At 53.4% G+C, this 18,563-nt stretch overlaps 2 long non-coding RNA genes across 2 annotated transcripts; one reads left to right on the top strand and one right to left on the bottom strand.

Moving 5' to 3' along the window:
* Nucleotides 1–2,548: 2,548 nt before the first annotated feature.
* On the bottom strand, nt 2,549–6,639 carry LOC123581549. The gene is made up of 3 exons (XR_006703812.1): nt 6,365–6,639; nt 5,394–5,441; nt 2,549–3,298 (listed from the first exon to the last, which is right to left on the bottom strand). It is a non-coding gene; the product is annotated as an uncharacterized LOC123581549 (long non-coding RNA).
* A 681-nt stretch (nt 6,640–7,320) lies between these two features.
* On the top strand, nt 7,321–12,019 carry LOC123581548. Its single transcript, XR_006703811.1, has 3 exons — nt 7,321–7,461; nt 8,704–8,834; nt 11,653–12,019. It is a non-coding gene; the product is annotated as an uncharacterized LOC123581548 (long non-coding RNA).
* Nucleotides 12,020–18,563: the final 6,544 nt, after the last annotated feature.

The raw sequence follows: 18,563 nt of genomic DNA, 5'->3' as shown, positions 1-18,563 counted from the left end.
GCACCTATTTTCCTCTCTGTCCTGGGTGCCACGTACGAAAGAAAGTGTACAAGGAAGGGTCATACAACCATATGGCAAGGATGTGCACACACACCCGGTCTGTTGTCCCAGCTCCGTGTCACACTGTGGTGTGGACACGAGCTGCCCCCGTGACCCGACACCGTGTGGTCCGGGACCGATCGGAACCTCGACTCCATCCTGGCGACTGTCGGAAGCACCAGAGAAGAGTGACAGGCGCCACTGGGAACTCAGTGATCGATTGAGGGGACCAGTGGGAGCTGACATGGTCGGTACCGCCCATCTATGGAAGCTCCGGACAGCCAGGCCATCTTCCTCGACAAGGGTAGTGGCCCAGGCCCTGCTACCGCCTCTCCCGGACCTCCCCCTCCGCCCGGCTCAGCACCTCTGCCCCTCACGGGCTCTGCTCTTACCCTGCGGATGCTTCTGCTCAAGCCCCATGCCCTGCTCTGGGCTCAGTGGCCATACTTCCAGAACTCCAATCTAGGATGCAAGGATATTTCAGGAGTGTGCAGAGGTGTTGGGAGCTGTGAGAAAGGAATGGGAAGAGGGAAGAAGGAGGGGGGATCAATGGGACGACCTGTGGGGCAGCGTTAACTCATTTAATCTTGACAAAAACCTTATGGGGTTAGTTACTAAGAACGATCTCTGGGGGCGCCTGGGTGGCGCAGTCGGTTAAGCGTCTGACTTTAGCTCGGGTCACGATCTCGCGGTCCGTGGGTTCGAGCCCCGCGTCGGGCTCTGGGCTGATGGCTCAGAGCCTGGAGACTGTTTCCGATTCTGTGTCTCCCTCTCTCTCTGCCCCTCCCCCGTTCATGCTCTGTCTCTCTCTGTCCCAAAAATAAATAAACGTTGAAAAAAAAAATTAAAAAAAAAAAAAAAGAACGATCTCTGCTTCGCAAGTGGGGAAACTGAGGCATGGTAAATTTAGTGAGTTTTTCCAAGGTCACATGGCTAATAGGTAGGTGCAGTGGTTCAGACCCTCAGCTCTTAACCTCTCCTTTACCTTCTTCCCTGTCCCTGTCCAGGGAGCCCAGATACTCCCTGGCCAGCAGCATGGACATCACCAGGGGGCTTGTTACAAATACAGACTCCTCGGTCCGCACCCAAGACTTGCTGGGTCAGCATTTTAACAAGACTCCCCAGAAAATTCCGGTGTTCCCGCAGCTTGAGCACCCCTACCTGAGATCACTTAGCCTTTCTAGGGATGAAGAGGAAGGTGGAGTTCGGCGAGATTAAGTCCCATGGCAAAGGTCACGTGGGGAGAAAAATGCAGAGGTGAGAAGCTCGGACTTGGGTCCGGGCACCAAGCTGGAGGCGCTCTCATGGGCACGCAGGGCGTTCGGGGAAAGCAGGAAGCTTTAGTGTATTTTCAGTCCAAGTTCATATTCACGTGCTTGACAGATGAGGCTTTCCCGCAGAGAGAGGACCGGCACCAGGACTGGGGAGCCGGTGGGGGCAGCTGGATGAGATTAGCAGCCCAAGTGTTCCTCCTCCCAGCCTGGCTGCAGCCTGTCAGAGCACAGACCGTGGTCTCAGAGGGAGTTTCCGCAGAAATAACCCGTGGCAAATAGAAAAAGGCCTGAGCACAGTCCCACGTGGGCTTCAGGCCAGGAGCAAGCAAGAGACTCCCCGGTGGAACGGAGTCCCCTGGGGCTGGGGGACAACCACCGTTACCCCCCAGCTGAATCCCAAGTCCCCTTTGTGGCACTCTTGCCAAGGGACTGCCCAGTTTCTGCTTGCACACCTCCGGCAGCAGAGAGCTCACTTCCTCCCGAGGAAGCCAATTTCGTATCCAAGCCCCCTGACCCCGGAAAAGCCTCCTTTGTGACAAGCTGGAACCTTCTTTCCTGCAGCTTCCGGACTTCTGCCCTAAAGACACTGAACGCATGCCGAAATCACACATGGCCTTTCAGATCTAAGAAACCAACATCCTGCCCGGTTCTGAGGTCCGGGCCACTGAGCTGCTGCCCCTGCTCCTCGTGTGGTTCCCCGCAGAGGACGGTTCCAGGCTTGGGGGAAACAGATGTCGTCCAAAACCATCTGAGAGGAGCCCGCCGGGAGGCGGGGAGGATGGACCGTGGCTAGGGATGTTGGTGCTGGACACCTGGCTCCAGGAGGGGTGGGGCAAGAGGGGCAGGCTGAGGTTGGTTGGGGGTCAGAGGCACCTTTTCATGGGGCGTTCGGGCCAGAGGATCCCTTTAGATGGTGCCGAGCTCACTGCTGCTGGCATGTGCAGAACAGGAGGGTCAGGACCACGCGTCCCCGAGCCTCCCAGGCCAGCCAGGAACGAGGGTCTGGGAACAGGCACTGCCACCCCTTGGCCTGTGCCCTGGAACAAATAACACAGCTTTTCCGAATCTTACTTTTCTTGTCTGTAACACAGGAGCGATGACAACCTGTCCTCGTTTCTGTCGTGAGTAGCAGATGCTCGGCATTTGTGTGGCCCACACAGTGCCCGCCATGCAGGAAAGGTTGCAGCCTTTTAAAATATGTCCCCCCCCCCCCCACCCCGGGCCAGAAAGGGAGGAAAAGATAGCTTTTGTTTCTAAGGCGCGTGTGGAGCCTGCCCTCACCTTCTACGGAAAATGAGTGTCCTGGCCGAGTCCCTGTGTTTAATCAAGGGCTCTTTCCCTCAGCTGCTGGGATGCCAATTCACATTCCATCAGTATCTGTTGTTCCCCCAATGGTCCGGACCCTGAGGGCGTCACGGGCGTCACCGCATTTAATGCGACCCGCCCCGCAGCTCTCGGGTACCGGTTCCGTTTTTTCTGTACAGCTGAGGAAACTGAGGCACAGAGGTTTAGAGAAGACTGGTCTGAGAACGCCCAACACCTGAATGAGGCTACCAGGGGGCTTTTCGCTGGGCCTCCTCCCTTGTCTGCCCTCCTGGCCCAGGCTCCCCCCACCACACAGGCTGGGGGGGGCTTTCAGGGAGCCCGGTCTGAGCTGGGTGCCTGCTCTGATCCCTGACTCCACCTCGGCTCTTTCTGGGGTGGGGGCCGCGGGCAGCAAGCCCTGAAGCTGGCGGGCCTCTTTACCTCTGCCGAGTGGAGAGGGGGCAGGAGGGCAGGGGTCTCCCCACGAGGCCGGCCCTCCCTCCGGAAAGTGCAATCGGCTGCAGCTAATCTCCCCGAACGGGGCTCCAGCAGCCCAGCCGTCCAGTCCACGGTGCAGCCCCCCAGGCCCTTTTTCTGAAATCTGTGATCTTCCTGCTTGAAATCACCTTTAATTTCCCTCAGGAATGAACAAGCATTTAGAGGGTTGGTTTCAATTACACCTGGAAAAAAAAGTTTGACACAAATTTCAAGCCAAATAAATTAGGAAACCACAGAGCTGGAAATACAAAGCCGGGGATGGAGAGGCCGACCTTGGCTCCCTGGGTACATGCAGGCCCTCAGCCTGGCCGCCAAGGCCACCTCGCAGGGCTCACGGATCGTGGAAGGCTTGGGCCCTGTTCTCTGCTGCTCTGCAAGGCCCGGACAGCCTTTCCCTCCCCTTCCCAGCCCTTCTCCCCCAGGAAGCCTTCCCTGACTGCCCCAGCCACCGCGGTCTCTCCACCTCTGAGCTCCCCACTTCTGTGGGCACCCCACTTCTGTGGTGACTCCCTAAGAAGAGAGAAGGGTTGTGCAAGGACCTTTTTCCTCCTGGCTTTGTCCCATCCCCCAGCCAGTGTTGACAGGTGGGAAAAGCAGCGGACCCTCTTTCTACTTTCATGCAATAAGACTGACTTCCTGACCGGAGCCACCGCTGTTCCTCCTTCCTTCCCTGCTGAGAAGTGTCCGCCACTCCCCAATCTCAGCTTCCACAGCACCTTGTGAAGGAAGGCTTCCTCGATTGCCCCGGTCAACTGGAGGGTGGGTGCTGGAGGGAATCTGAGGCCCCTGCCCATCCAAGTGCAAGATCCCAGGGCGGCCCTCTGCCCTCCTGGCTGGGGGTCTGGCTGGAGACGCCGGACGTGAGAGCCTCACAGCCACTCGGAGCCCAACACACACAGGTGTGTGACCACCCCCTGCCTGTGATGCAGCCCCCTGGGGGTGAGGCCTCCGAGGGCCAAGGGGTACCAAATAGATATGAACAAATGGTCCAATAGCCCTGTCCCCAAAGATGTACCAGGCTCAGACACGAAGCCTTGTCAGAAGAATCGGCTCATCCTGGCCCCAGAAGAGTGATACGGAGCTGGCATGCGACAGTGGCCCCGCTTCTGTCACGTGGGCGGGGGGGGTGTGTGGGTCACCCGGGGGTGGTCCGCTCCCCCTCCTCGGGCTCATTCTGGGCTGTGGCAGCGCACCCCCCAGCGTGTACCAGAGCTCCGGCTGCTCCCCTCCTCCCCCAGCCCGTGCGTTTCATTCGGTCCGTTCCACGTGGCCATTTCCACCCTCCCGTCCACGAGCATGCCACCACCCGCGGGCCTGCCACCAGCAGCACATACTTGGGCCACCGAGATATCCGGTCTCCCGATTCCCACACAGCAGCCACGCTGGGCTGGGGTCAAGGAGAAGCCGCATCACCCGCTCCCCCTGAGGCCCTGAGGCGGCTCCCGGTCCCCGCGGCTCACTAGCCTGGTACACGAGGCCCTTCAGGCTGCGGCCCGTCCGCCTGCCACGTCTTGTCGGTCTCCCCCTCCCGCACCCTGGCTCTGTGTGTCATTGTAACCCCGACTCCCTGCTTCCGCCCTCCTGTGCCTCTGCACACTCATCCGGCTGTGCCTGGAATGCTCTCCCGCGTCTCCTCTCTGCCTGCTGAAAACTCAACTATTGCCATCTCAGCTTAGACATGGCCTCCTCCAGGAAGCCTTCTGGATTACTCATGCCCCACCTGGCTGAGGTTACACACTTTCTTCTGAGCTGCCACCAGATCTACTTCTATGACAGAATGTGGCACACCGTCTTACTTGTTTTTGTGTATTTTCTCCATTTGACTGTGAACATTTTGAGCCTAAGGCTTTTAGCTGGTTGATCTGCAAATGAATAGTCTGTACGTAGCAACCTCAATAAATATTGGTGGAAGGGAGGAAAGAAGAAATGGAGAAAGGATGGAAGAGAAGCAGGAAGGGAGGGAGGGAGGGAGGGAGACATGGTGAGTAGGTGTTTGTAAAGGATGCTAAGCTGATTCAGATACTTCTGGGGAAAAGCCCAGCCTCCCAAGTTTGAGCTTCAAGACGCCCACAATCTGGCCCGAATACTTCCAGCCTTATCTCTCACTATGAATAAATTACACTCACACACACACACATACACACACACACACACTCCCCAGCTATACCCTCTATACTGTTGTCCGTGGCCTGCCCCCATCACGAAGCTGCCTGCCTCACTTTCCCATCTCTGTGCCATTCAATCCCCATCTCCCACTCCGGAGGGGCCCTTCCTTACCAGCTTTGAGGGTCCGTCCTCGGCATCCAGCACGAAGAACACTCATCCCTGGGAAGATAGAGGGAGATGATAGCAATACAGGGTCGCGAGTGTCATAGCAGAGGGGCTTCTGGGATCATCTGGGGCTTCCGAGGCTGCCGAGGGCAGGAGTCAGACACAGCTTTGTCCAGACTGAGACTTGGAGGATGAGGGGTGTCCTGGAATATCCCGGACACAGGTGGAATGTGAGCTGGACAGTCACCAAGGACCTGTGTTTTGAGGCTGTCCTTCCTCTACCTCTGGCTGGGAATTCCTTTTCACCCTAGACTTTCCCGCTTCTCTGAAGTCCTCTCTCTGACGGGTAGAGTCTGCCTGCTTCCCACTCAGCAACTCTGCACCCAGTGCTGCCCTCTCTCAGCCAATGGCTCTGGCCCTGGGTCTGTTTTACTTTAGGGTCAGCAGAGTAAACACACATCACCCTCTTGCTCCTACTGGTCAACAACAGGTGGCTTCTTCTTCCCCAGGTGGTGCCTGCAGAGTCTAGAACAGGTGCTCAGTACAGACCGGACTGACCTAGACACAAGCACAGCTATGACCTCTAGACGGTGTGCTGGGTGCCGTGCATGCAAAAATAAAAACCCATTGGTAAATGCATGTAACCATGCCACCTAGGGGGACACCCGGCCTGGGCTCAGCGCTTGGAGCAACCCCACTGGGATGCTGTGACAGAGAGAAGAGACCAACGTCCCCCTGAAAATCCCCAAAGGAGCAAGGCCGGGTCTCAGATGCAGGTTGCTGGGACTCCTGACCGGACATTGTCCCTCCAAATGCCCCTAATACCCTCCCTGATCCCAGGGTTGTCCCAGGATTGGCAGGAAGACTATGTAAGCAGTACCCAGAGGTCTTGGAAGGGCTTCGCGGACAGAGACCCCAGCCGTGAAGTCCTGGCTGCTTCCTGGACGAGGAGGCAGTGCAGGTGGGAGCCCAGGTACCTGGTGACCGGGACGGCGGCCCGATCCTCCCTGTACGTGAGTGACAAGGACCACAGCCTCCGGCAGGCTCAGAAGTGTCCCAGGAGGATTTGGAAACTGGAGAGCAAAGTCAGTATGTCCCACATTATCCAATTTTTCTGGCACCAAAATTCCTGCGCTCCCAGCTCGGTGGTCATGAGACTAACCCCGGGCATACCGTTTCAGTGATGTCAGCGCATGAAATCAGAATCAGAAACACATGCATGAAAGGGTCTGTGCGGGTTCAATGAACCTGGGAAATTGCACTTTGAGGGGAAGACCCACCGGATGGGACTGTCGGAACTGCTGAGGTCTATACCGCGTGTTTGGCGTGGCCCTTGGCATGAGGCACATCCCTGGCCTCCCATCCCCACTCCTACCCCCACCCACGTGTAGTGAATGCCAAAGGCTCTGAGATCATATCGGCAACTGCTTGGCACCCCAGAGGATAGAACAAAGCCAAAATAGGATTCTGGTGCATAACATGTTTCCACGTCTGTCCCTTCGGCTGCATCCACAGCACCCCTAGGGATGGGCGGTCAGGGGTGGTCACCTCACTTCCCAGGTGGACAGCAGACCAGAGAGATGAAATGCCCTGCCCGAGGTCGCCTCATCGAGTCAATTCCACAATCCCTTACGGGCACTGACTCCGCACCGGGCGTGGTGACGCTTTGCACACTTCATTGGATTTAATTTTCACAACAGTCGTAAGAGGCAGAAATAAATATCCTCACATTACAAACGGGGACACTGAGGCTCAGAGAGACCAAACAGTTGGGCCGACGTCGCCCGGTGGGTCGGCAGAAAATCTGGGACTCCCACCGTCTGTCCCTTGGCTACAGCGGCGGTCTCTGGAGAAAGCGGAACCTGGCCGAAAGGGCACTGTTGTCCTTGAGCTATTCCTTATCTGCCCAGGGCGACAGGCCAGCCTTGGGTGGCACCAGCAGAATCAAGAGTCAGGAAGTGAGCAAACCCAGAGGGGTGGAGGCAAGGCCTCCAGTGTGCTCTCCCCTCCTCCCCCAAGAATCTGAGCAATGTTTGATGAGGACGCGTGGCACAGCCCCTCAGCTGCCCCCAGGGTAAGACTGGGCTGGAGCCTTCCCGACCCACGGCGGGTTCCGGAGGCGGGGGGTTGGGGGCGACAGGGGGGGCTGTGTGTCCTTTGGAATGAATGCGGCCCACAGTGACAGAGCAGACCTTGGCCTGGAACCCAGAGGCCAGCGGCACCAGCATGACTGCCTCATTGTGTGGCCCCCATCACGGGACCCCACGGGGCAGCATGCTAATGAACCAGCTCCTGGGGTGGGGGGTGGAGCGGGGCCACAAGCCAGACCCGGCCCCAGAGAGAAACCCTGGGCACACGGCCTCACCCCTCGGGGCCACTACCAGCCAAGACCCAAGGGAGGGCTGCCTGGGCCTGTGCCCCTCCACGGAGACAAGTCTGCAACGCCACAGGAATGCAGACCCGAGCCCTCAGACCCTTGCCAGTCCGAAGTCCCTCCAGAACCGAACAGAAACCCGTGTGCGCGCATGTGCGGTCATGCCTCACACGTAAACTAAACACATCAGCAGGGTCCAGTGACTGAGGCCTGGGCGCACCTCCCCAGAAACACGCAAATACTTGCAAAATTACCGTAGAGCTTGGACAGACCTACAGGCCACCCGGCCATTCCTCTTGATTGTCTCATTTGATTCTCACAGCCACCTTTTGAAGTCAACAAAGCAGAAAACCTCTTCCCCGAGAAAAAGCAGCTACGGTTTGGCCAGGGCAGGTGACTGTCGTCAAAAGTCTTCCTTCCTCTCCCACCCCTGCTCTGCTGGGGTCCCCAGCGCCTGCCCACTTGCCCTGGGCCTGGATTCTCCCGTCAACGGGCTCCCCATGGATACTGCCTGGCTCTCGAGTTTCACTGTTCTTGCCTTGTTCTGGAAGCTCATGGCAACCCGCCTTCTGCCTCGGCTGCTGGGCCCTTGGGTCTTCTTGACCCAGCTGGGCTCAGTCCCAGGATTTCCTCCTGCTCAGGAAGGGTGAATGGAAGATGGTCATGGGGAGAGGAAGCTTCAGCTTGGTTTTGCTGGGGGAGAGAGCCATCTACTCAGACACCAAGGAAAAATTCATCCGGCGTGTTAACTGGCGCCTTAACTGGAGGTGGGGTCAAGGGGATGAGAGACCGTCATGGCCCCGACTAAGTACCTTGAGGAGTGTTACTTGCTTAGTTTTTACCTTCGGGGGCCGGAATCTTCACTCACAAGATCTGTGAAGTGTCCTCGGCCTAGATGTATATTCCAGACGTCTCCACTAAGTTTTGTTTTGTTGAATTCAGAACTCCTAAAAAAAATGGCAGAAGAGACCGAAAATGACTTAGCCCGCGCTGTGAACGGTGAGCGACACACCGTGGGCCTGAGCAGCCGTCTACCATGCCCACGTCAGAAATTTCTGGACTATCTCGGCCAGGTGAGGCATAGTTGGGGGGCAATCGGGTGAACGTCTGGGGCTGGTCTGCCCACCCTGGGGTCCTTAGCGTCCTGCACAGAGCCGTAGACATTGTGCGCGTATCATACGTGACGTGAGTGGCAATCCTTATCCTCTGTTCTCTCTTATTTGGCCTGGAAATAGACTTTGTCTTCTGAATTCCTTTTGTCCTCATCGGAGAACAGGGCAGATGTGGAAGGCCTGGCAAGTGTCTGTGATCCGGGTGAAAACATCTGCTTCCAGCACAAACTAAACACATCAGCAGGAGCCAAGAACGTTCCCCTGCACTCGCTACCGTTTGACTTCTTTTATTAATAACTTGGGAGGATTGCAGGCAAGGAGTTCTGGCAGGAATGAAAGGAAATGATCCAGGGGAAAAAAAAAATCTAACCCATAAATAAGTTAAAGTCACCGGTGGAGGGTGTTTGATCTTTTTCTTTCTTTTTTTAAAAATGAAATATGGGTACTTCCCTTCAGAGACAAGGGAGGGAGAAACCAAGGGAGCTTGGCTTCTTGGGGGCTCTAGGGGGTGGGGGTAAAGACATGTCACTTTCAAACCATGGCTTCTATGGGTCTGTTGGGAGTTGGGGAGTCTAGCTCTGCTGAAAGGAAGGCAACGGCATGGATTGGAAAAAAGAGCATGAGCTTTGGAATCAGGCTGTGTGATCTTGGCACAAGATCTTGGGCAAGTTGACCAAACCTCCTGTTGGTTTTGTGTCATCTGGGGGAAGTAATGTCTGCCTCACAGAATGTTTGTGAAAACTGAAGTTGATGGTGTGAATGTATTAATCAGGGTAAGTATTCACTGACTGCCACAGTAGACGAGCCTTAAGCATTCAGTGGCACAGTATAACACAAATCGTCTGCTCTGAGTCCAGTGCAGGAGGACGGGGACTCCCCTCTACCCTGTGACTCAGGTCGGAGGACCACATGTGCAGGTTGCCTGCGGCCATGTTGCTTTACGCCTGCTATCCGATCCTAATGACATTGGCCCCTCTCCTTCATTCTCGAAAATGTCCTACCTTAGGTGATTGATTATGTGAGCACTCAAGACTCAGGGAGCCGGACTCCCTCTGTCCCCTGACACCACCATCTCTACATGTGACATCCAAAGTCGTCCCAGCACAACGGCCCTCAAATTCCACAGCCCAGAAGTGACGCGTGTCACCATCCTGCCACCATTTTGTTGGCTAGACTGGTCTCATGGCCTCATTTACCAGCCCAGGTGTCTTGCAGGTGCCCAGGAAGGAGAGGTGGGACAGACTTGCGTGTGCTGGCCTGAGGTGAGTATCTCAAGATCTCTTTTGCCCCCATTCTGTTATTCCCCACCCTTCCTCTGGAAGCTCCGAGAATATGGGGAGAAAAATGTGATTATATAGACATGTTAGATGAGAAAACATCAAGAGTTCTGGGAAATACATGTTTGTAGGGTAAGATGAAATACAGCCCTTTACTGTTTCCAAGAAGGCTTTCACATGCATGACCTCACTTGATATTCCCAATAGCACTGTGGGGCAGGTGGTGGATTTTCACTTACAAGAGAGAAGACTAAGGTTCAGAAGCACACACCCACTTCCCACGGCGGCGGGATGACGGGGCCAGGGCTCACTCCAATCCCCTGCCTCGCTATCTGGCCTCACCGCTTTCTCCCTGGCCCAGGCTGCAAGGGCCCATGCTTGGATCTCCTGCAGGGCTGAGATGGGTGGTGAGGTCAGGGCAGAGGGGCGACGGCTGCTTATCTAGGATCACAGAGCAAGAGGGGTGCTGGACACCCCAGAAGGCATTTTACCCAACCTCTTCCCCATTGTGTTTGGGGAAAGTGAGACCCAAAGAGGGGAAGTGACTTGCCTAAGACCACAGAGTGAGCGGACAGCTAGCCAGCTGGCTCTCCCGATTCCTGCTCTGGTGTTCTTCTCCTGCTCTATTGCAAAGTCAGAAGGGAGCCAAAAAGGGATGGGCTGTTTTCTTGGTCATTAGGAAAAAGAGAGAAGCTAACGTAGGCACAGGGAACAAGGGAATATATGATCTCTGCCGTGTCAGTGGCAAGCGAAAAGATCAAGTGAGGTCATGAATGTGAAAGCCTTTTTGGAAACAGTAAAGGGCTATATTTCATTTTACCCTAAAAACATCTATTTCCCAGGACACTTGAAGTTTATGGTCTGCTATGTCTACACACTCACATTTTTCTCCCCATATTCCTGGATCCTCTAGAGGAAGGGTGGGGAAGAACAGAATGGGGGCAAAATATATCTTGAGATGCTCAGATACTGAACAATGGCCAGCCTCAGTCAGCCTGTATTCCTGATTTATGGAATTGGCCAGAGCCACTGTCCATCTGAGCCACTCCACCCACAGTCCAGGACTATATGAAAAAAGAATGGGTTTCTTGTTCTTTTTTTTTTTTTTAAGTTTATTTATTTATTCTGAAAGAGAGAGAGAGAGCGAGCGAGCAGGGGAGGGGCAGAGAGAGGGAGAGAGAGGATCTCAAGCAGGCTCCACACTTGCAAGTGCACAGCTGGATGTGGGGTTCAAACTCACAAACTGTGAGATCATAACCACATGACACTGAGAGCCAGATACTCAACTGACTGAGCTCCCCAGGCACTCTGAACTTCTTGTTCTTAAAACTAAGGGATTCCTGAGAGCTGTTTATTGTAGCAGTATAGTTGGTTCTAACACAGCCTTGAAGACCAGCTAAGCCTTCCAGAGGAAGTGATGGAAACAAGTCTTTCTAGTTGAGAGGAACCAGATGCATGAACGTGTAGATAGACGTTCATCCATCTATTGCTTCTTTCAACAGATACTTACTGAGCACGTGTACGTGTTCTCAGTCTCCGTGCTGGGTCCTGAGCATGTCAACACGAATGCTTTGGTTCCTGTCCTCAGGACGCTCCCCATCCAGTTGGACTGATCACTGACCAGGATACAAGTACTCACAGAGGGAAGGCACGAAGCCAGCCTGGAGGGAAATAAAGAAGGTTTAACTCCTAAAGAAGGAGATAATGGAGCCGATTTGCCGTGGGTGAGCAGTTTGAGGTTGGCCAGAGCAAGGCTTGAGCCTAGCTATACTGAGAGATGATGCCATCTAGGAAGACACAAGCAAAGTGGCTTCTGCAAGAACTTGGTTGCAAAGAATGAGTACTCGATCCCATAGGCAATGGGAGCCACCGAAGAACTTGGAGCAGGAGAGTGATGTGATTGATGGACGAGTGTCTAAACATCTCTCTCTCTAGCAGCTGTGGGATGGATGAGGCTGAAGACTGGACTGAAGTCTGTGTTTCTGTGGAGCCCATCCTCAGCACAATGGTCTGGTCACCATCATCTCTCACCTTCAGCTTTGCCCCAAGAGGTCAGCGTGACCGATCCTGCTTAAAGCCATCTGGAGTTTGCCATCGCCCCACCGACAGTCCCTGCATGGTTCGGCCACCGGTCACCTGCCAACCTCAGCTCTTGCCACTTTTCACTCATCCTCTGTGTACCAGAAAACCCGTCGTTCCTCAAACTGGCATGTTCTCTTCCTTCTGGGCCCGCAAGCATATGGTTTCGTGTTTCTCCTGCTCACCTCCTAACCCTATCCCTCCCAATGCCACTACTCTTAATCTTAACCTAGATGTCCCTTCTGTTTGGAAAACTTTTCTGACCCCCAGGGCCAGGTGAGGTACTCCTGCCCTGTGTTACCCACTCAGCCTGCACCAACACGGTCCTTGCCTACTTATAGCCTATGCTCCCACCAGCTTGTAGCAAGGTGAAGTTGTAACACGAAAAGTGGACTCTCCTGGTGACTTCTCTGCTCTAGTGCCTGGTGCAGTCCGTGGCATATTTGCACTAGTCTTTACTGAGTGCATGGCTGGAGGCGAAACACCCCTGAGGGTCACCCACACATGTGCATGTGCAGCAGAAGGCTCAAGGACAGAGTGGGGCCAAGGGGATGGAGAGAAGAAGCAGGAGCTTCTGAAGACTTTGGCGAGTGCTGTCAGCGGCATCTAGCTGCTCTTCAGCTTTCCCTATCACTCCTGTCAGGTGTGGTCAAGGATCCACGGCTTCCAAGAATGCGTCCTAAGGGGAGGAAACCATAACGTCACGTGACAGATTGTAAAATCACGGCTCCTTATGAACACCTCCACGACAACATTCACCACGTAGCCTTCCATCATGTCTTTAAGCTTCTCTCCCGCTGGACTAAAAAGTCCTTGAGGGAAGGACGAGGGCATATCAAGGTCTCCATCCCCAGCTATCTGCAGAGTGTGGTGCACAGTGGACTCCTCGGAAAAGCTGACTATGTTCTTCAGAGTTCGGCTGAGATTCAGTTCCTGGCCTCAAGGAGCTCACAGTGAGTTTCAGGTGCACCTATGGGCACGAATAACTTTTCAAAGTGGGGGTTGGCAGTAGGTAGCTAAAGCACTGGGATTGCCGGCGAGCACAGAGGAGCGCTCATGAGTTCAGATTTGGGGGAGTGTGGAGGGCTGCCCTGGAATGTACAAGTTATGCCTCCTGTTTCAGTGCTGAGTATCTAGGGTCCGAGAGCAGGGTTTTCTTCACAAGGAGCTGACTCCCTAACAAACAGCTACCAAGTCTCAGCGGCTTAACCGATAAAGGTTTGTGTCCTGCTTCCATCCCAGGACGATGCCGAGATCCACATAGTCATTCAGAGACCCAGGCTCTTTCCATTTAGAGCAGGGTTTCCCAACCTTGGCTTACTGACACCTCGGAAGGCTGGAAGTCTTTGTTGTAGGAAGCCGTCCTGGGCTTTGCAGGACATTTGCCAGCATCCCCGGATGCTATTCACTAGACACCAGTAGGACACACACATTCCTCGTTACGACAGTGTCCCCTGGGGGGTAGTATCATCCCCAGTTGAAAATCATTCATGTAGGGCTCTACCCTTCTCTAGAGTCTGGAGTGCTCCAGATCCCTCTGATCCAGCCAGCAGAGGAGGAAAGGGAAGGAACACTAGGGGCCAGGACTGGAGCGGGCGTATAGCATGGGTCCCCACGTTCTATTGGACGGGGTCAGTTACATCAGCACAGCTAACTGCAAGGGAGTCTGGGAAAGGTAACATAACTACGCCTAGGAGAGAAAGGGAAGTAGTTTGGGGCGCAACGAACTAACCTCTTCTGCGAGTATTTAAGAGTCTGTGTACAGTAAGACCTTGGTTTGTTAGCATAATTCGTTACCGAAACACGCTGGTAATCCAAAGCACTTGTATACCAAAGCGAATTTCCCCATAAGCAATAACGGAAACTCAGATGATTCATTCCGAAACCCCAAAATAGTCATATAAAAATGATTACAATACTGTAATATAATACAACATAATAATCAAGAAAATACAAAATATAAAGCAAAATAAATCAACCTGCACTTCCCTTTGAAAACCTTCATGATTGGTGTGAGGGAGACAAGAGAGAAGAAGGTTATTGTGTGGGACCACTTTCACCGTCACTAATGGAGTCACTGCTATCTATTGACTCAATGGAATCTTTTTCTGGATGGGATCCATTATACATCCTTGCACAGGTGTTGGCTTCAGTACAGTATTAATAAACTCTTGTCATATACTTAATTAATGTAACTTTCTTTAATGTAAATTTAAGGCAGCAGAAGAAAGGGTCCGTATCTGCAGGCGGCCTGACCTAGAACGAAGCAAAGCATTCTGAAGCTTACTCTTGCCTGGAAAAGCAAAGGACTGTCGATAGGTGCTTTGAAGCGACAAAAAATACACGAGTGCCAGTTACGGGCACCTTCCAACGTTCTGAAACATCACTGATTTCTGCCAAACACATCACATACTCCTCGTATTGCAAGACGTTGCTTGTTTATCAACTTAAAATTTATTAGAAATGCTTGCTTGTCTGGCGAAACACTTGCAGAACAAATTAGTCTCGACGCCAGGTTTTACTGTATTTGATGTTCATTCTTGAGGATAAGAAAATGGGAAGATGCTTTTTCCCAAACTACCAGTAGAGGCTCAGTAAGGGTCTCAGTCCATCAACCAAACCCCCTTGGCTCATAAGATGAGCCAAACGGTCTTGGCTTATCTGGGAAGCCATGAAAACAGACTCCTCCCACGTCGCACCATCCTCCTGTCCCGGATGACTGACAGGAATCTCGTGACACAGAGAGTTCTTGACCCCCTCCAGCCACTGCATGGATTTGGTGTCTACTGTGTTACCGTGGCATCTTGGAGCGGCTGCCAGGCCCAGACATGCCCGTCCCTGTCCTGGAGGAGGGCGTTTCCCTAGCTGTGGCCCAAGCTTGCTCACGTACCAACTGCACCAAAGAAAAGATATGTACCAATGCCAGCAAGAGTTCAGCAAGAGCCACGGGTATGAGAATCTACATGAAGTGGGGAAGTCAAGACAACCGTGGTGCTGGGTGAGTCTGGTGCTCGCAGGAAGCAGAGGGGTTTTCTGACTAGAACAGAAAGTACCTGGGAGAGGAGGGAGAAGACCAGCCTTGTGGGGGTGACTCGGGGTCATAACGGAATGTCAACCCCAATCCTTTAGTTTGTGTTTTAGTTGTGTTTTAGTTGAGTGAGCGCTCTTGACTCTGGATGGTCTCCACTAACACTACCAACAAGAATTTTTCCTGAAGCCCTTCTAGGGAAGTGGCTGTTTGAACCCCACCAAGAGGCCCTTTCTCCAACAGTGTGCACACTCCCGGAGCCCCTCCACACAAATGTTTCATGTGGTGTAGCCGAGAATTAATTAGAAAAAGAAAAAAAATCTCTCAAGTCAAAACACATATCTCACAACCTATTAGCATTAAGATTAGCATTAAAGAAAGTTGGAAACTATAACATTTTAAGCACAATTTATAAGTCTAATTTCCTGTGTGTCACTCTCAGATAATAAATGCTTTTCCTTCAAGTTGAAAAGTCTTGGTGGGGTTGGGGGGGGGGGGAGAAAAGAAAACGTTAATTTAAGGCCTATTAGTTTATTTTTAGTTGCCCAAGATCTGAGGGACTGAGAACATTTCCCTTTTCTGATAGAACACGCCTTCCTGTGTAGCAAGGAAGTCCTCTGACCTCAGGCCTCCTCAAGGTGCTACTGATTTTTGACAGAATTCCTCAGGCAAGGACTTTGAAAAGAGGCTAAGCCGGGCCTGCAAGGGGAGGGCGATCCGAGGTCCTGAGGGACAAGGTTAATTGCTTGGAGCATTGGAGAATGGCGTGGTGAGGCAAGGGGATGCCGGGTGACCAGGAGGCCCGCTTCCTGTATTGCTCTGGAAGAAGTTCGTCGCCCACGGCTTCCATAATAAGACATTCCTGCTAATTTGCCAGGAGCTGAAAGGGATTTCTGTTTTTAGCTTTGGGTCTGTGGCAACTGTTTTGTTTTAAACGAAAATTAAATGGGGACGTGGAGTTGGAGTTGGGGGATGGGAGGCAGAGCCATAATTGAAGTGCATTACTGGTAATTACCTCGTTCTTTCTTTCACTCATCATGTTGACAGAGAAATCTATTACCCAGCAGCTCCGTTTCCACAAATTGCCCTTCCCTGAGGACTTGGGGGTGGGGGGTGGGGAGTGGGCCACGGTGGTGCTGGAGGAAATCACTGCTTTGTTCGAGAGAGTGGGCCTCCAGCCATCCCCAGAACATGGCTCCGCTGTCCCTCACCCAGAGGGAGGGGAAGGGAGTGAGGACCCTGAGAGAGGACGAGGGAGTCACCTGGCGAGAAGGGTCTTGTCCCCACCAGGCCTTACCATGCGGATCCATTTGGCATGCTGCATAGAAGGATGGAGATAAAGCCTCATCACTGTCTGAAAAGAATGAAAGGAAGTTGGAGGCAACCATTGACGGAAGTAGCAGCCCCGTTTTGAAAGCTCTTGTGTGCCTGTGCAATGCGGTAGGGCTCTTCACGTGGGAGATGAGCCCTGGAGGGGCCTGTTCCCGTCGCTGCAACTGCCAGTGGCCCGCCCTTGGGTCCCTCCCTCCATCTCTCTCATTTCGCTCTTCTCGTGTCAACTTCCCTGCCCCCTGTCGCTCTCTCCTTCCTTCTTCAGCTCCCGTGTCTTGCCCTCCTCTCTCCTCTCACCTTCGAGCTCCGTGTGGCCTCACCTCCCAGAGGCCGGTCTCCCCTCCGACTCCACTCTGCCAACAGACCAAGTTAGAAGGATTGGAGAGGGTTTGGACACTGGCGTTCCTCTCCGTCCTTCCAAATCCTCTCTTAGACTGAGGCCTCCGGCATGTGGTAGGGCTTTGGAAGCCTACCGGGCAGTAAGAAGAAAAAATGAGCAGGGGGTGATCTCAGTAGAGCCCCTGGCTTCAGGCCTCTTCCTCCTTGGTCCTCAGCATTGGCTCCTTCAACAACACATACCGAGCCCCAACTGTCAGTGAGGATTCAAAGACAGAGCAAGACACTCACCCTGTCCTTAAGAGGTTCATGTTTGGCATGGCAGTGAGGTGGGGGTAGGGGAAGGCATTTCATTACACTTTGAGCCTAAAGCAAAATGTCACCAAGGCGAAGGGGCCACGAGACCTGGTGTCTGCTGCATGTTTCATTCAGTGAACCATCCAGCATCCACAATCATTTCGAAGCAACAGAAATCCTAACTTCAGTGTCTAAAGGGAATATCAAAGGAAGATTGCATTCATAACACAGGACAAAGCTTCTGAAAATCCTTTTTTAATAAAGCGATTTCAATCTCTTCCTAAAACCAGCTTTCCATTCTCTGAGCTCCCACCAGTAACTCCCTGCCTTGTCCAGTGTAAATCCTGCTTGCTGCCTCAGTTCTTCCAACTTTTCAGCCTGGTGCCCCTTTGCTTCCTCGCTCCGTGCACTGCCTAGACAGAGACCGCCTCTTCAGGGTGGTGGGAAAGTCTTGGCTTTGAGGTATTTTCCTTGCCAGTCTGCAGCTATGGTGGGCACATCACCCCGTTCCCCAGCCCAGCTCGTCCTTGAGCTTGAGAGGCACATTACAGGGGTCCAGCACAAGCCTAGCTATGACCACGTGACCACGCCTTGTGGGAAGGTATGACTAAAGACCATGGGTGCAGACAGTTCCCTGAGAGCTGCTGGTGGCACCACACTGCTGGCATACAGACCTGGCATAAGCCTGGCCTAAGACCTGGCATACAGTAGGAGCAAAGCAGGAGAAAATGTCTGCTGATGGGTCTGACCTGAGAACTGCCTCCCCCAAAGTGGGAGAAGTATTAGCAGGAAAGAGCTATATGGATCTATATCAGATCCCGGGTAAATAACACTGGACGGGACCCTGCAATGGGGGGCTAGTCAAAGTCTCAAGATACCTCCTCTTTGGGTATCCCATGGGGCTATAGCCCTCTCCCCTTTTCTCACGCCCTTCCCAGGGGACCCAGGTATCCTTGGAGGGGACAGGTCTGGGGGCTTTCAGAGGCCTTTTACAAGGAAACGACTCCTCCTGACTCACCTCCTTTCGGGTCTCGTATAGCCAGTTACTCAGGGAGAGTCATGAACTGTCCAACCGTCCTCAACTTACTTGGCTAAGATCCACTTGAGAAGCACGCTGTGCCCTCCAACTGGAATTGTGTGACTTCCCTGGAGTCACCTTAAAACAGCAATCCAAGTGGAAGGTGCCACTTGCTGAGTACCTACTGTGCACCAGGCCCCTGCATGCTGGGCGCTCCTACGTTTTTTTTTCCTAATCCTCAACAACACTGTGATGAGTATTGTTGTCCTTATTGTAAAGGTAAAGAAACTGAGGCTCAGAGAGCGTAAGCAGAATTACCCCAA

The sequence above is a fragment of the Leopardus geoffroyi genome, chromosome A3, assembly GCF_018350155.1.
Source record: "Leopardus geoffroyi isolate Oge1 chromosome A3, O.geoffroyi_Oge1_pat1.0, whole genome shotgun sequence".
NCBI lineage: Eukaryota > Metazoa > Chordata > Mammalia > Carnivora > Felidae > Leopardus > Leopardus geoffroyi.
The sequence above is the reverse complement of the archived record's forward strand: the minus strand, read 5'-3'. Positions and strand labels throughout refer to the sequence as shown.